This window comes from Sinohyriopsis cumingii, chromosome 9 (assembly GCF_028554795.1).
Source record: "Sinohyriopsis cumingii isolate HCF-2022 chromosome 9, ASM2855479v2, whole genome shotgun sequence".
Lineage (NCBI taxonomy): Eukaryota > Metazoa > Mollusca > Bivalvia > Unionida > Unionidae > Sinohyriopsis > Sinohyriopsis cumingii.
In genome coordinates this window covers 121,791,672-121,804,160 of record NC_142969.1, presented here as the reverse complement: position 1 = coordinate 121,804,160, position 12,489 = coordinate 121,791,672, and positions in this window count along the sequence as shown.

The following is a 12,489-nucleotide window of genomic DNA, read 5'->3' as shown; positions in this document are numbered from 1 at the left end:
ATGTAATGAAAAATAAAAAATGTAAAATTGACAAACAATTAAATTGAAATAAATATATATTGAATCAGATATAATTAAATCAAATATACGTAGCAATCTCATTTCAGGCTTTTGACACAAATACCTCTAATCGAGACCATTCACTCACAACTATAGTTTCCACTTCTGTTTTTAAAACTTTTTTTACGTCTGTCGAAAACTTGGTGTTATGTGCGAATTATATGTAAACTAAGAAATAATTTGGAAGAAACATTTGCCATCCTTTTCTACGCGTAAAACGTGTTTACTAAGTGTGTGTGTGTGTGTGTGTGTGTGTGTGTGTGTGTGTTGGATTTTTAACATAGATTTAACAATTTGAATTATATCGCTACGATGTCGACAGTGTAGCAAGTTATGGTGATCCTAGCAAAGGGGCATCATGCCACAGACAAGTAGCATCATGTCCCACCCAGTCACATTATCCTGACACCAGGCCGACCTGTCCTAACAGAAACGCTCCAGTGACATAATGGTTATAGCGTCCGCCTCGGATGCGCGAGGTCATGCGTTCAATCCGCGGGCGAGTCATACCAAAGACTTAAAAACATGGTACTAACAGCTGCCTCGCTTGGCGCGCAGCATTAAGATGTTAGTATTTGGACTGGTCGGTCTGGTATCAGGATAATATGACTTGGTGGGACATCGTGCTACATGTCTGCGGCATAATATAAACTGTCACACTGCAGACATCGTAGCGATATGACTGAATTTGTTTTAAAGCTACGTTAAAAATCCAAATCACACACACACACACACACACACACACACACACACCTGTCTTAACACTAACATCTAAATGCTGAGCGCCTAGCAAGACAGCTGTTAGTACCATTTTTATAAGTCTTTGTATATGATTCGCAAGGGTTCGATCCATCGACCTCCCGCATCCAAGATGGACGCTCTAACCTCTTATGCCACCGGAGCGGCCGTGTTAACTATGTAATATTGTTGTTTTCCTTCTAAATCCACATAACTGAACAATTACATAAAGAATGGATTTTTGTAATATAGGATCATCTTTGTTTCTTCCTCTTTTCATTGAAGAAAGGTTTAACTGTGGTGCAGAAGTATCCTGTTTTGCCAATATAGATATATTATTCAACACTTTTACGGAAAACATAGTAAATAACCTCTACTAGCTGATATTATGCTTGTCCGTGGATTGTGTATTACTCCTGGTCCGAACTGGAAAAGAAACAAATTAATCATTTATTTACATACTGAAACTCCTTCGCACAGGGTATATTGCTATTTTTTCTTTATTGTGAATTTTTATTTTGGGCTTAGCAAAGACAATTTTACAGTTTTAGAACTTCACTTTTAATTGGCACCAGATAGCCGGTAATGTGCTTACGTGTAGTTGATCCCTAAAACATATACTCTTGTGGACAAAAATGCAAATCAGGTTGTCCGATCTAAAACAAAACAAGGAAAAGTCCTTTTGCTATTGAAAAGCATTTTTATATTTTAAAAAAACGCATCTGTGTGATTTTTACCAGTGGCAAGAATTGAGAAAATTTATTCTAATCACGGATTGGAAAGTGTATTCAGCGACAAAGATTGAGAATGTTTGTTTGGCAACAAGGATTGCGAAATTTTATCTAGTGACAAAGATTGAGAACATTTGTTTAGTGACAAGGATTGAGAAAGTTTATTCGGTGACAAGGATTAAGAAAGTTTATTCGGTGATAAGGATCGAGAAAGTTTATTCTGTGACAAGGATTGAGAAAATTTTATTCGGTGACAAGGATTGAGAAAGTTTGTCTACTGACAAGAATTGAGAAAGTTTATTCTGTGACGAGGATTGAGAAAGTTTATTTTGTGACAAGGATGGAGAGAATTTATTCTGTGAGACTTATTGAGAAACATTTTCTAGTGACAAGGATTGAGAAATTTTTTTCGGTGACAAGGATTGAAATAGTTAATCAAGTGAGAAAAATGGGAGATTTTTCAGAGAAAAAGATTGAGAAAGTTTATTTTGTGACAAGGATTGCGAATGTTTATCTAATGACGCGGATTGAGAACGTTTATTATGTGCCTTGGAGTTGGAATAAACGGATTAGGAGATCTATATGTGGAGCTACACCCGAGAGATATGGCCACTAAGAAAGAGTAGTGACATAAACAAACAGCCCTTATCAGGGACATCCACATATCTAGAAAAGATAGATACTAATAAGTTTGCCACAGCATGTGTTTGTATATGGATGTTTATGTATGTCTTTGCATTTCAACCAAATAAACATCCTTCCCTTAAAAGAAACGTGTGTTTTATGTGAGGGTATAGTCATGTGTCTGTAAGCAGTTCATGCCTTGTGTGTGATAATGTTTTTATTGTTCTGTTGAAAGTATATGTTGCCCTTTTTTTTGGGGGGGGGGGGATTCCGTTATCAGATAAATGTATGTTTGTATAGAGTATATTGTGTTTGTAAAAAATAAAGAATAGACTTTTGCTTCAACTGGATATTTCTTTTTAGATCATTTGGTCTTCTGTATAGCGTGAATTGTATTTTGTGTGAGGGATGTTTTCGATCACGTCCGTGCTTCACTTGTACATTTCGTCGTCAGCTAGACAAGAAGAAATAGGAAACCACCCAAAACAAAAGGCAATGATCAAAAATTCATAAATAGAATACTCACGGGCAAAACCAAGCTGGCTAACAGCTTCGGACAGTACATAGGACCACAACCACATAACCCTAACTGCTACCACTGCAGGGTCCCAGAAGACCAAGAGCATATTTTTAACAATTGCCACACACTTGAAAAAGAAAGGGCTAAGTTTAAAGTTAAACAGCATAATATTGGATCCCCTGCAACATACCCAGAGTTCTTGATGAACACAAACCCCAATATTAATCTAACATTCGAAAATATCATAAGTTTTATACACAAATCCAATCTAATCAAAAAAATCTAAGAAAGTAAATCAAAGACCAGTCAAAAATATTACAAATCAGTTTGGGAATTATGACGGCCGGCTCGGTTTCGTGGGTTCACAAAATGACACAGCCGTTCATAGCCCGAATAATAAAAACTAGTTAAGGACGAATCTAATCACCAAAAAAACATTTAAAAAAAATTACAAAATCACTGTTTGGGAATTATGACGGCCTGCTAGGTCTCGTGGGTTCACAGACTGACACAGCCATTCATAGCCCGAATAATAAAAACCAATTAAGGCCTCAAAAAAAAAATTAAATAGGAAAATAGGAATTAATTAAAACAGGACTACATAATAACATACAAAAAACCATAAAACAAGTTTTCACTCCAAACCAATAAGAAAAGGAATCAAAATAAATAAGGAATTCAAGACGAAAAAAAAAAATTTTTAAAAAATTTTTTTTTTAAAACATTTAAAAAAATAATTACTTTTTTATTTTTTTATCTACTGCTTTCCTGCTCTACTCTTAACCGTCTCTTGTCTCTTAAACAACATCTGGAATGAAAATTAACACCTCTACGATCTCACTCACACAAACCCATGGTGACAGCCATCAACAAATACCTAGAGTTACCGATAGGACCCAAAACCAGATTGTATAAGGTGGTATTGAACCCAGACCATCAGGATCGTCCACACTAAAACAGATTAGGAACAAAACGACCCCAAATTATCAATATATAAGGTGGTCTAAACTCCAAAGACTGTCAGATCCCGCAGCACAAGGCTGCAAAATAAAAAAGCTCTCTGCATAAGGAAGTATAACCCCGAATTAACACGTTTAAGGTGGTCTAAAACCCAACTACCATCAGATCCAGCAGCACAAAGCTGCAACGAAAACAGCACTAATTAGAATACTAAGACCCTAAAATCCAATACCAATCAAGGTGGTCCCAAATACCCAAGACCATCAGGGCCCGCTACACAAGGTGGCAACATCAAAACCCATGGCTGTCAACCTGGCTATCTATCTTTAACCTACTCTAAAACAGCACAGAGTTATCCTCCAAACTATGCAGGACGACACTTTTAGAACTATACCATGGAGCTTAGAAACGCCAAAACTGTGCCACGAACCGCCTCCCGATCCATAAGCCTCATCCTCCTCTACCACGACCGGACATCAAACATCACCCGTGCAGTGTACGCCCCCATAGCCAAATACACGAGTGCGTGTTGGGTCCAATCCCACTCGTCTCAATCAGCTAAGCAATGCAACCTTAGCAATGAGTGCGTGCTGGGTCCAATCCCACTCACCTCGGCCATACATCCAGATCGCTAGGAACTAAATTGTACCTCGATCTGACGGCCTAATTAATAAGTGTTCCATGAACACATAAAAGCCTGGGGGATGTGGCTCTCCTTCCTTCTCCCAGGAGTAATTAAATAGCACGCTGTGCATGCATTAAACAGTGATACATGCTCCATTGGAGCGAAAATCACTTTAATCCAACTAAGTAAGTAAGTAAGACAAGAACAAAACATTTTTTTCACAAGCTACACCAAAGGAGAGCAGTTAGCTAGAAGAGGAGTATCCATAGCCGAATCGAGAGCCAAGGAGCTACGGAGAAAAGCAACATCAAAAAAGCCTGTCTGGAACCGATAATTAACAAAGATTTGTACTTCCACTGCTATAGGAGAGCAAGAAAACACCGAAATTCAAGAATAGCCAGCATAAGATACTGAATCTAGAAATTAAAAATCGACCAGGAACAAGAACAAAGGAAAGCTATCAGCAGGGAGCCTAGCCGAACAAAGAACAAAGGAAGGCCTGCGGCAGGAATGCGACTGGTTGCAATTAACTTACACTTAGCCTTGAGTTAATTCACCAATAAGGTAAGAACAATAAGCCACCATTATTTCAGGTTTAAACCTACGGGAAATTTATATTGTGCCCCTTTATTCTAATTTAACTAGATTTTAATCCACAGTAATATTCCAGACTAACATCCTTATAACCTACGTTAACAATACAAATAGCTATACCAATACTAACTACAAAACTCTATTAATATAATCATCATAAAATAACTACCCTGCGTAACTATCACTTATACGGTAGAATTAAACATATTAAGGCATTTTGACTTTACATCCTAGACACAAGCAGGTTTAAAGACCGTCATTCTAGGACTCCTTCACTAATTACGACATTACAAAACGCACCAGAGTAGACCTTAAACAGGTGGTAGGCAACATAAGCTAACAATACCTGGGTAAAATACTGAAAAGCAACAAGCCAGTGTTGATACAGATTTTTCACTTAAGGCTGTTCATGACAATAGACTTACATTTACAATAAAAACAAAGAACTGTCAAAACACCAAAGTAAAGTTATATCATTAATTAACGGACCCAATTACATCACACAACACACAACAGCCCTGATTTAACAAATCTAACTACAACCTTTACTATTGTAAAGTTTATTCTCTAGCCTTATTTACCAAATATTATTTATTATTATATATATTTTATAACATCATCAAACCATAACATCAAATCAAGACAGGTACAGTATACAGCCATGCCACAGGGCACCAGAAACAAAATTGCCCTACTCAGCAAAAAGAGATTGGAAACTGCTAAGCAGAGTAGACTAACTAGAAAAAGGGAAAAAATTAACCAGCAAAAGAATAACGACATAAAAGAAGAAACCAGTAATACAATACAGAAGGAACCCCCCCCCCCATGGAGCTTGTTAAAGGTTACTTTCTAACCTCTCCTACATCAAAGGAAATTAGAAGTCCAAAAGCACTCAACCAGAACCACTAGAGCGTCCACACGAAAGACAAATACCGAAATCACAAACCTTGATGATGCCATAAAAACTAAAACCACAAAAAAAAGGATTACCATACAACTGCAAGTAGAACAAAGAACTGAAACTGAAACAAAAAACCAAGACTCTGATCACGACAACATAACTACAGCAAACAACAACACAACTGAAAATAAAGAAACCGACAACAGGGTCACGACAGCAACACCAACAACATCCATAGTGGAAGACAAAACCAACAATAATGAAACAACAACCGCTACAGCCCCAATAACACCAACTAACGAATACACAACTTACACCCCACAACACCACCAGGAGACACCGGAAGACAACACAAATGAAAACAGAAAGACTAACAACAGAGTTACCAACAATACCCACTGACAACATAGTAGCAACAGTGACACCAACGATAACCACAACAACTACTTCCAACCAAACAACTTACATCTCACAACAAAAACAAGAAACCCCAAAGGACAAAACCACCAGTGAAAAGGGGCCGACAACAAAATAGCAACAATACTACATGCTTCCCTTGCAAAGGATGTTAAGGTTGACAACAAGACAACAGCAACTGATACAAATACAACAACAACCACAACATACATTACACACCAACACCAGGAGACACAAGATGGATCAGAAACAACGGCGAGCAACAATCAAAGGATGAGAGACAACAATCTAACAACAACGACACAATCAACAACGCCTACACAAACAACACCTAGCACTCTACATCATCAAGATATAATGGTAGTACTTGGACAAAAAACTGTCAACAATACCACATCATCCACAGCAACAACAACAACAATCACTAGCACAACGCACAAAACCTCACGCCCGTCCACTATCCCAAAATACACCATACATAAAAGTCAGCAAGCGGGTCCATCGGAGCACATAACGGCCAGGCAAATGGCGGAAATAGAAAAAGCCCTCCAATAAGAAAACCAAGAACAACAAGAAACAACACAACATACCCACCATGATATACCTGAATACGATGAACAAGCATCAGAGGGAAGGGGGAAAAAACAATCAAAGGAACTCAACATATCAACAAAAAAAAAACAATCACAACCAACACACAGCAAACAGACGAGAAACAACAACAGGTCAAGAAACAACATGACAACAATAAAACCAAAGAGGATACAAGAAACAAGAATAACAACAAAACCAACCACCTAAGATCAAAGAGAAATAACAACACAACATATGGAGAATACCAACCTAAGGAAAAATCTAAACCCGCGAAATACCACTACCACCCACCAGAGCTAACAATATATATCAGTGGCACCAATTAAAAATTTCTACGAATAAGTAGTAAGAGTTTAGCAGTAGCATTAACACAACACCACAGCGGTACCTTCCAAATTATTCGACCAGAGGCCAACTACATAATTATCTAGTGTAACTCAGCTCGCCAAATACCTGGAAATAACATCCCTCTCACCATCAACAGACATAAAGCAACGAACACTATCAGCACTAACACAACAACAACGCCCAATCGTGGAGAAGAGGCTAGAGACAAGGACCCAAATAATCCAACCAAGACCAATGAAAATGAAAGGGAAGAAACCCCAAGCCGTGGATTCAAAGCTATATTAAAGCTTATAGGCCAACATCTATGGAAGACAGCATCGGAAATAGAATATGATCTAACATACCACCATTCCATATAGACGAATTACGAAACTAAGAAATCATCAGGGAGTGGAAACCTCTACAGTAATGCTTGAATTTGCAAAACCTCCCCCAAACAGTATCAGGCTCGGTCCATATGGCAAGCCCATAACACTACAAAAATACATCAACAAGCCTCGTTACTGCAATAATTGCCAACGATGGGGGCACTTCACCTCCCGATGCCGATATCACAGAAGATGCAATAAATGCGGAGGAAAGCACAAAGGAAAATGTGCGGCAAATTCGAATAAATGTGCTAACTGCAGAGGAAGATACACACCATACTCTAGGGAGTGCCCCTACACAACACAGGAAATACAAATCATACAAATCATGGAAGACAGGCAAATCTCCTATAACCTAGCCAAAAAACTGACCAAGAACAACAACCCAACACAAGCAGCGACACAAACAAGCGAAAGGAACCCTACACCAACAACAGCAACTACCTCTCTTGGATCACGCTCTACGTACAGTCGACCTCAATCACCCACAACCAAGAGGAATGACACACATAAATTAGACAAAAAACAAATACTACACCCAAACGAAATATACAAGAACCAGCACGTAGTCAACACATAAACAAGGAAAATACCACCCCTAGTGCTGGAGAAGAGGAAAAAGAGGTAAATACCACAACACAGGACTATATCGATCCCGCCTTAATAACCCAATATTTCATTGACCTGCGGTAGGGTATACAACAGAACACGCATCACAATCATATTAAAAAGCAAGACTTCATCCTCTTACTCCTACAACTACTAGAAAAAATCTTGCCGAAGGACAAATAAAAACTCCAAACTTCCCTGTATCTTATTACAAATCATACTAAACAAATAAATAACAACATTGAACAATGGATACACATAACGACAAAGAGTATGCAGACAAACTCATCATATGGCAATGGAACTGCACAGGATTAATTCCAAACCATGGAGAATTATATCAGCCATTAACATAGCCACCAGCAAACCGAAAATCCTATGCTTACAAGAAACACTCTTAAATGAAAAAAGTAAGACTATCCCCAAAATAAATGGTTTTGACACAAAGATTCTTAAGCATAGGAGTAATGGAAAAAAAGGAGGAGGACTTGCCATATATGTTCACAACGATATAACAGATGCAGTATAGATAGACACTAACATTAATTTAAATGGAAACTTAATTGAATATCAAACAATCAATATTAAATTGGGACAAAAAAACTTACATATTTATAATATCTATTACCCTGGAGGAAATAATACAAACCCCACCCAAACTTACTCGGTGCTATTCAAAGGTAAGGGTATAAATAGCATAATATGTGGGGACTTTAATGCACACCACACTGAATGGGGTGGTGACCATATAGACACAAGAGGGAAAAGCATCGAGAAATACGCCAGAGAGAATTAACTTGTAATATTAAATACCGGCACACCCACCAGAATAGACCCCATCCACGGAAAACTGACACCTAAAGATTTAAAACCTTGCACTTATGACGGACTGGGAAGTGCTACAACAAAGCTCACTTGGCAGTGACCACTTCCCGCTATGTATAACAATATACATACAAAGTCCAAAAACGCAACAAGTAACCATACAAAAATGGAAAACAAAGCAAGCCAATTGGGATCTCTTCCAACAAGCCTTGAGCAAGATACAACTGAAAGAACTTCAAAGTAACGAGGCAAATCAATATTGTCACAACATAACCCAGGCTATCAATGAAGCTGCACAAAACAGTATACCTAAAACTAGCGGGAAATCCATCCACAATAGTATACCATGGTGGACAGACAATTGCCGCATAGCCATCAAGGAAAAAAAGAAAGCCCTCAACCGCTTTAAACACACAAATCTAGATTCGGACTTTATAATATACAAGCAAAAAGAAAACAACACAAGAACAGTAATAAAGGAAGCAAAAACTAATTCATGGCGAGCATACTGCTCCACACTCAACCATCATACCAACTCTAAAAAAGTCTGGGCAAAAGTCAAAGCCATGAAAGGGAAGGTCCCAGCAACATCACCAAAAATATCAGGAACCGACACCAATCAGATCAAAGCAGAACAACCGGTAAGACATTTTGCTAATTCCAGAATTAATAACAATCATACCCAAATATTTATGGAGCAAAGACGGGCAATCGAAGAAGAATTCCCTCACATATTCACGGACTAAACCAACAATGACTTACCACTAAATGACTCATTCAACCTCGATGAATGGAGAAAAGCACTACTTAACAAAAACAGAAAAAAACACATCCCCAGGTGAAGACAACCTCGGCTATGACATCTATAAAAATCTCCCGATAAATATGCACAGAATTATACTTGACATGATAAACCTAATATGGCACACTGGACACATGCCCACATTATGGAAACAAGCAGTGGTTATAGCCATACCTAAACCAGGAAAAGAGCCCAAAAACATAACATTATATAGACCGATCTCCTTCACTAACACCATCTGCAAAGTCATGGAAACAATGATCAACAACCGGCTAAGACACCACCTGGAACAAAACCATCTACTTACTGAAAATCAAAGTGGATTTCGAACCAAACGCTCCTCCATTGATCAGCTAATTCGACTATAAGCCAGCATTAAACTTGCCTTCAATGCCAAACGGAAAAAGATAGGCACTTAATTGCGGTATTCCTAGACCTCGAAAAAGCGTTTGATATGGTCTGGACTAAAGGCCTCATTTCCAAACTCAGTCAGTTCGGCATAACAGGAAGAATGCACCGTTGGATCTCAAACTTCCTAACGGGGAGGCAAATCAAAACGAGAGTAGGCGATGCACTCTCTGCGACTTACACTTTGGACAATGGAACTCCCCAGGGAAGCGTAATAAGTCCAACACTGTTCAACCTCATGATCAACAACCTCTGCAACAATATTACCAACAACCTAGTCGAACTGTCCCAATTTGCTGACGATAGTGGAATATGGAAGGCAGGCAACCCCAACAGCCAAAACAACATCAAGCAACTACAGCAAAGCCTAGACGCCATCGGCAAATGGGCAGACAACTATGGATTCAAAATATCTGATACTAAAACAATAGGAATGCTTTTCTCCCCAACAAACAGAAAACCTACTACATACCCAAAACTCTACATCCAAAATACACCAATCCCATTCGTAAAAAAAAACATACTTTTTGGGAATGCTACTTAACGAAACACTTAATTGGAAAACGCACATAACAAACCTAATCAAAAAATGCCAACAAGACATCAACCTCCTAAAAAATATCAAGGGGACAACGTGGGGAGCTGACCAACAAACTATGTTCATGCTCTACAAATCATTAATCAGGGCTAAACTGGACTACGATTGCCAGGTGTATGCCTCGGCAAACAAAGACCTGCTTAAGAAACTGGACAGCATACTATATAAAGCACTTAGACTATGTACAGGGACCCTACCTAACATCTCACTCGAGGAGCTACAAACACTGACGGGAGATCTACCGCTGCATCTCAGACGAGAAAAGCACATATTGAGATATGCTACCAGAAACTCAATACATCAAGACACCAACCCAACCAAAATGATGATTAAAAAGTGCAACATTCCGTTCAGGCAGAAACGAGCTCTAAACCACCCAGCAGGTAAGAAAGTACACACACTCTGTGATGAAATTCAACTATCCGGAATTCAAGCAGAACAATACAAAATCAAAGATCCTACCCCTTGGAAAAACTGCACGTCCAAAATAAACCTGTCTGCCCAGAACGTAGGATCCAAACTACAAAACCCACCAAAAATGCTAACAGAAATCCAGAAAATCATCGAAGAAACTTACTCTGGATTTCTTAAAATCTACACAGACGGATCTAAATCGAAAGAACTAAACAGAACTGCGGCTGCAATAGTGGTGCCGCAACAACAAGTTGAATTTGGTGCAAGACTCCCGGATGGCTGCTCCATTTACACAGCAGAATTCTGGGCAATAAATGAAGCCCTCAAATGGATCAAGACCCAAAACCACAGCCAGTACGTCATTATAACAGACTCTCTAAGCGTACTCAAATCCTTAGAGACTGGCACATCAAAAAGTAGAGCAAATATGCTAGAAGACACTATGTTATCCATCAGGGAGATCGAGGATAAACAACAAACCATCGAATTTCTATGGGTACCTTCTCACATCAATCTGATTGGCAACGATAAAGCTGACTGAAGAGCGAAATACAATCTCCTGAACAATGTAACAGAAACACTTAATTACAGTGTGTATGAGATACATAGCCAGATAAGAAGCAAAATGAACAAGAAATGGCAGCAGCTCTGGGACAACACCAACAAGGGCAGACATTTATACCAACTCCAAAAAGAGGCCACAAGGGTAATCACGACACCTAAAATCCTGGAAATCGTGGACATCCGAATTATCAATAGGATCAAAACAGGAAAAACTTTACTCCGAAACAGCTTTGGGAAACATCTCAGGAAGGAATTGAACCAAACTACTGTCCACATTGCACTGCTGCAGAAACACTGGACCACGTATTCAACACCTGTCCCAGATACCATAATCAACGAGTCGGTTTCCAAGATTACCAAAAGAAAATGAATTCCCCATCAACATACCCTGAATTTTTGGACAAGGTACGCAACAAAAACATCGATACCACATACATGAACATAATAAGGTACCTCAAACAAATTAACAAACATGGTAACATATAAATCCAACCACAAGTAATTATAATAACAATTAATAGAAGGGCTAAAGCAGTAAGGTAAGACTGCTAGCTGAAGCGCACGCCCATGGTTGTTGTTGTGTGTGGTTTTTTTTTATATAAATATTTTTTATTTTTTCCCCCTCATGTAGGCATGCAGCTAACATAATACTAACCATCATGGTCTGAGAAAAACAACACACATATTCTCATAACTATGTATACATATTATAAAGGTGGCAAACCCCTGCCATCAGGCCCAGATACACACGACAACAAGAGTGGTAAAGTACAAATAAACACAAAATAT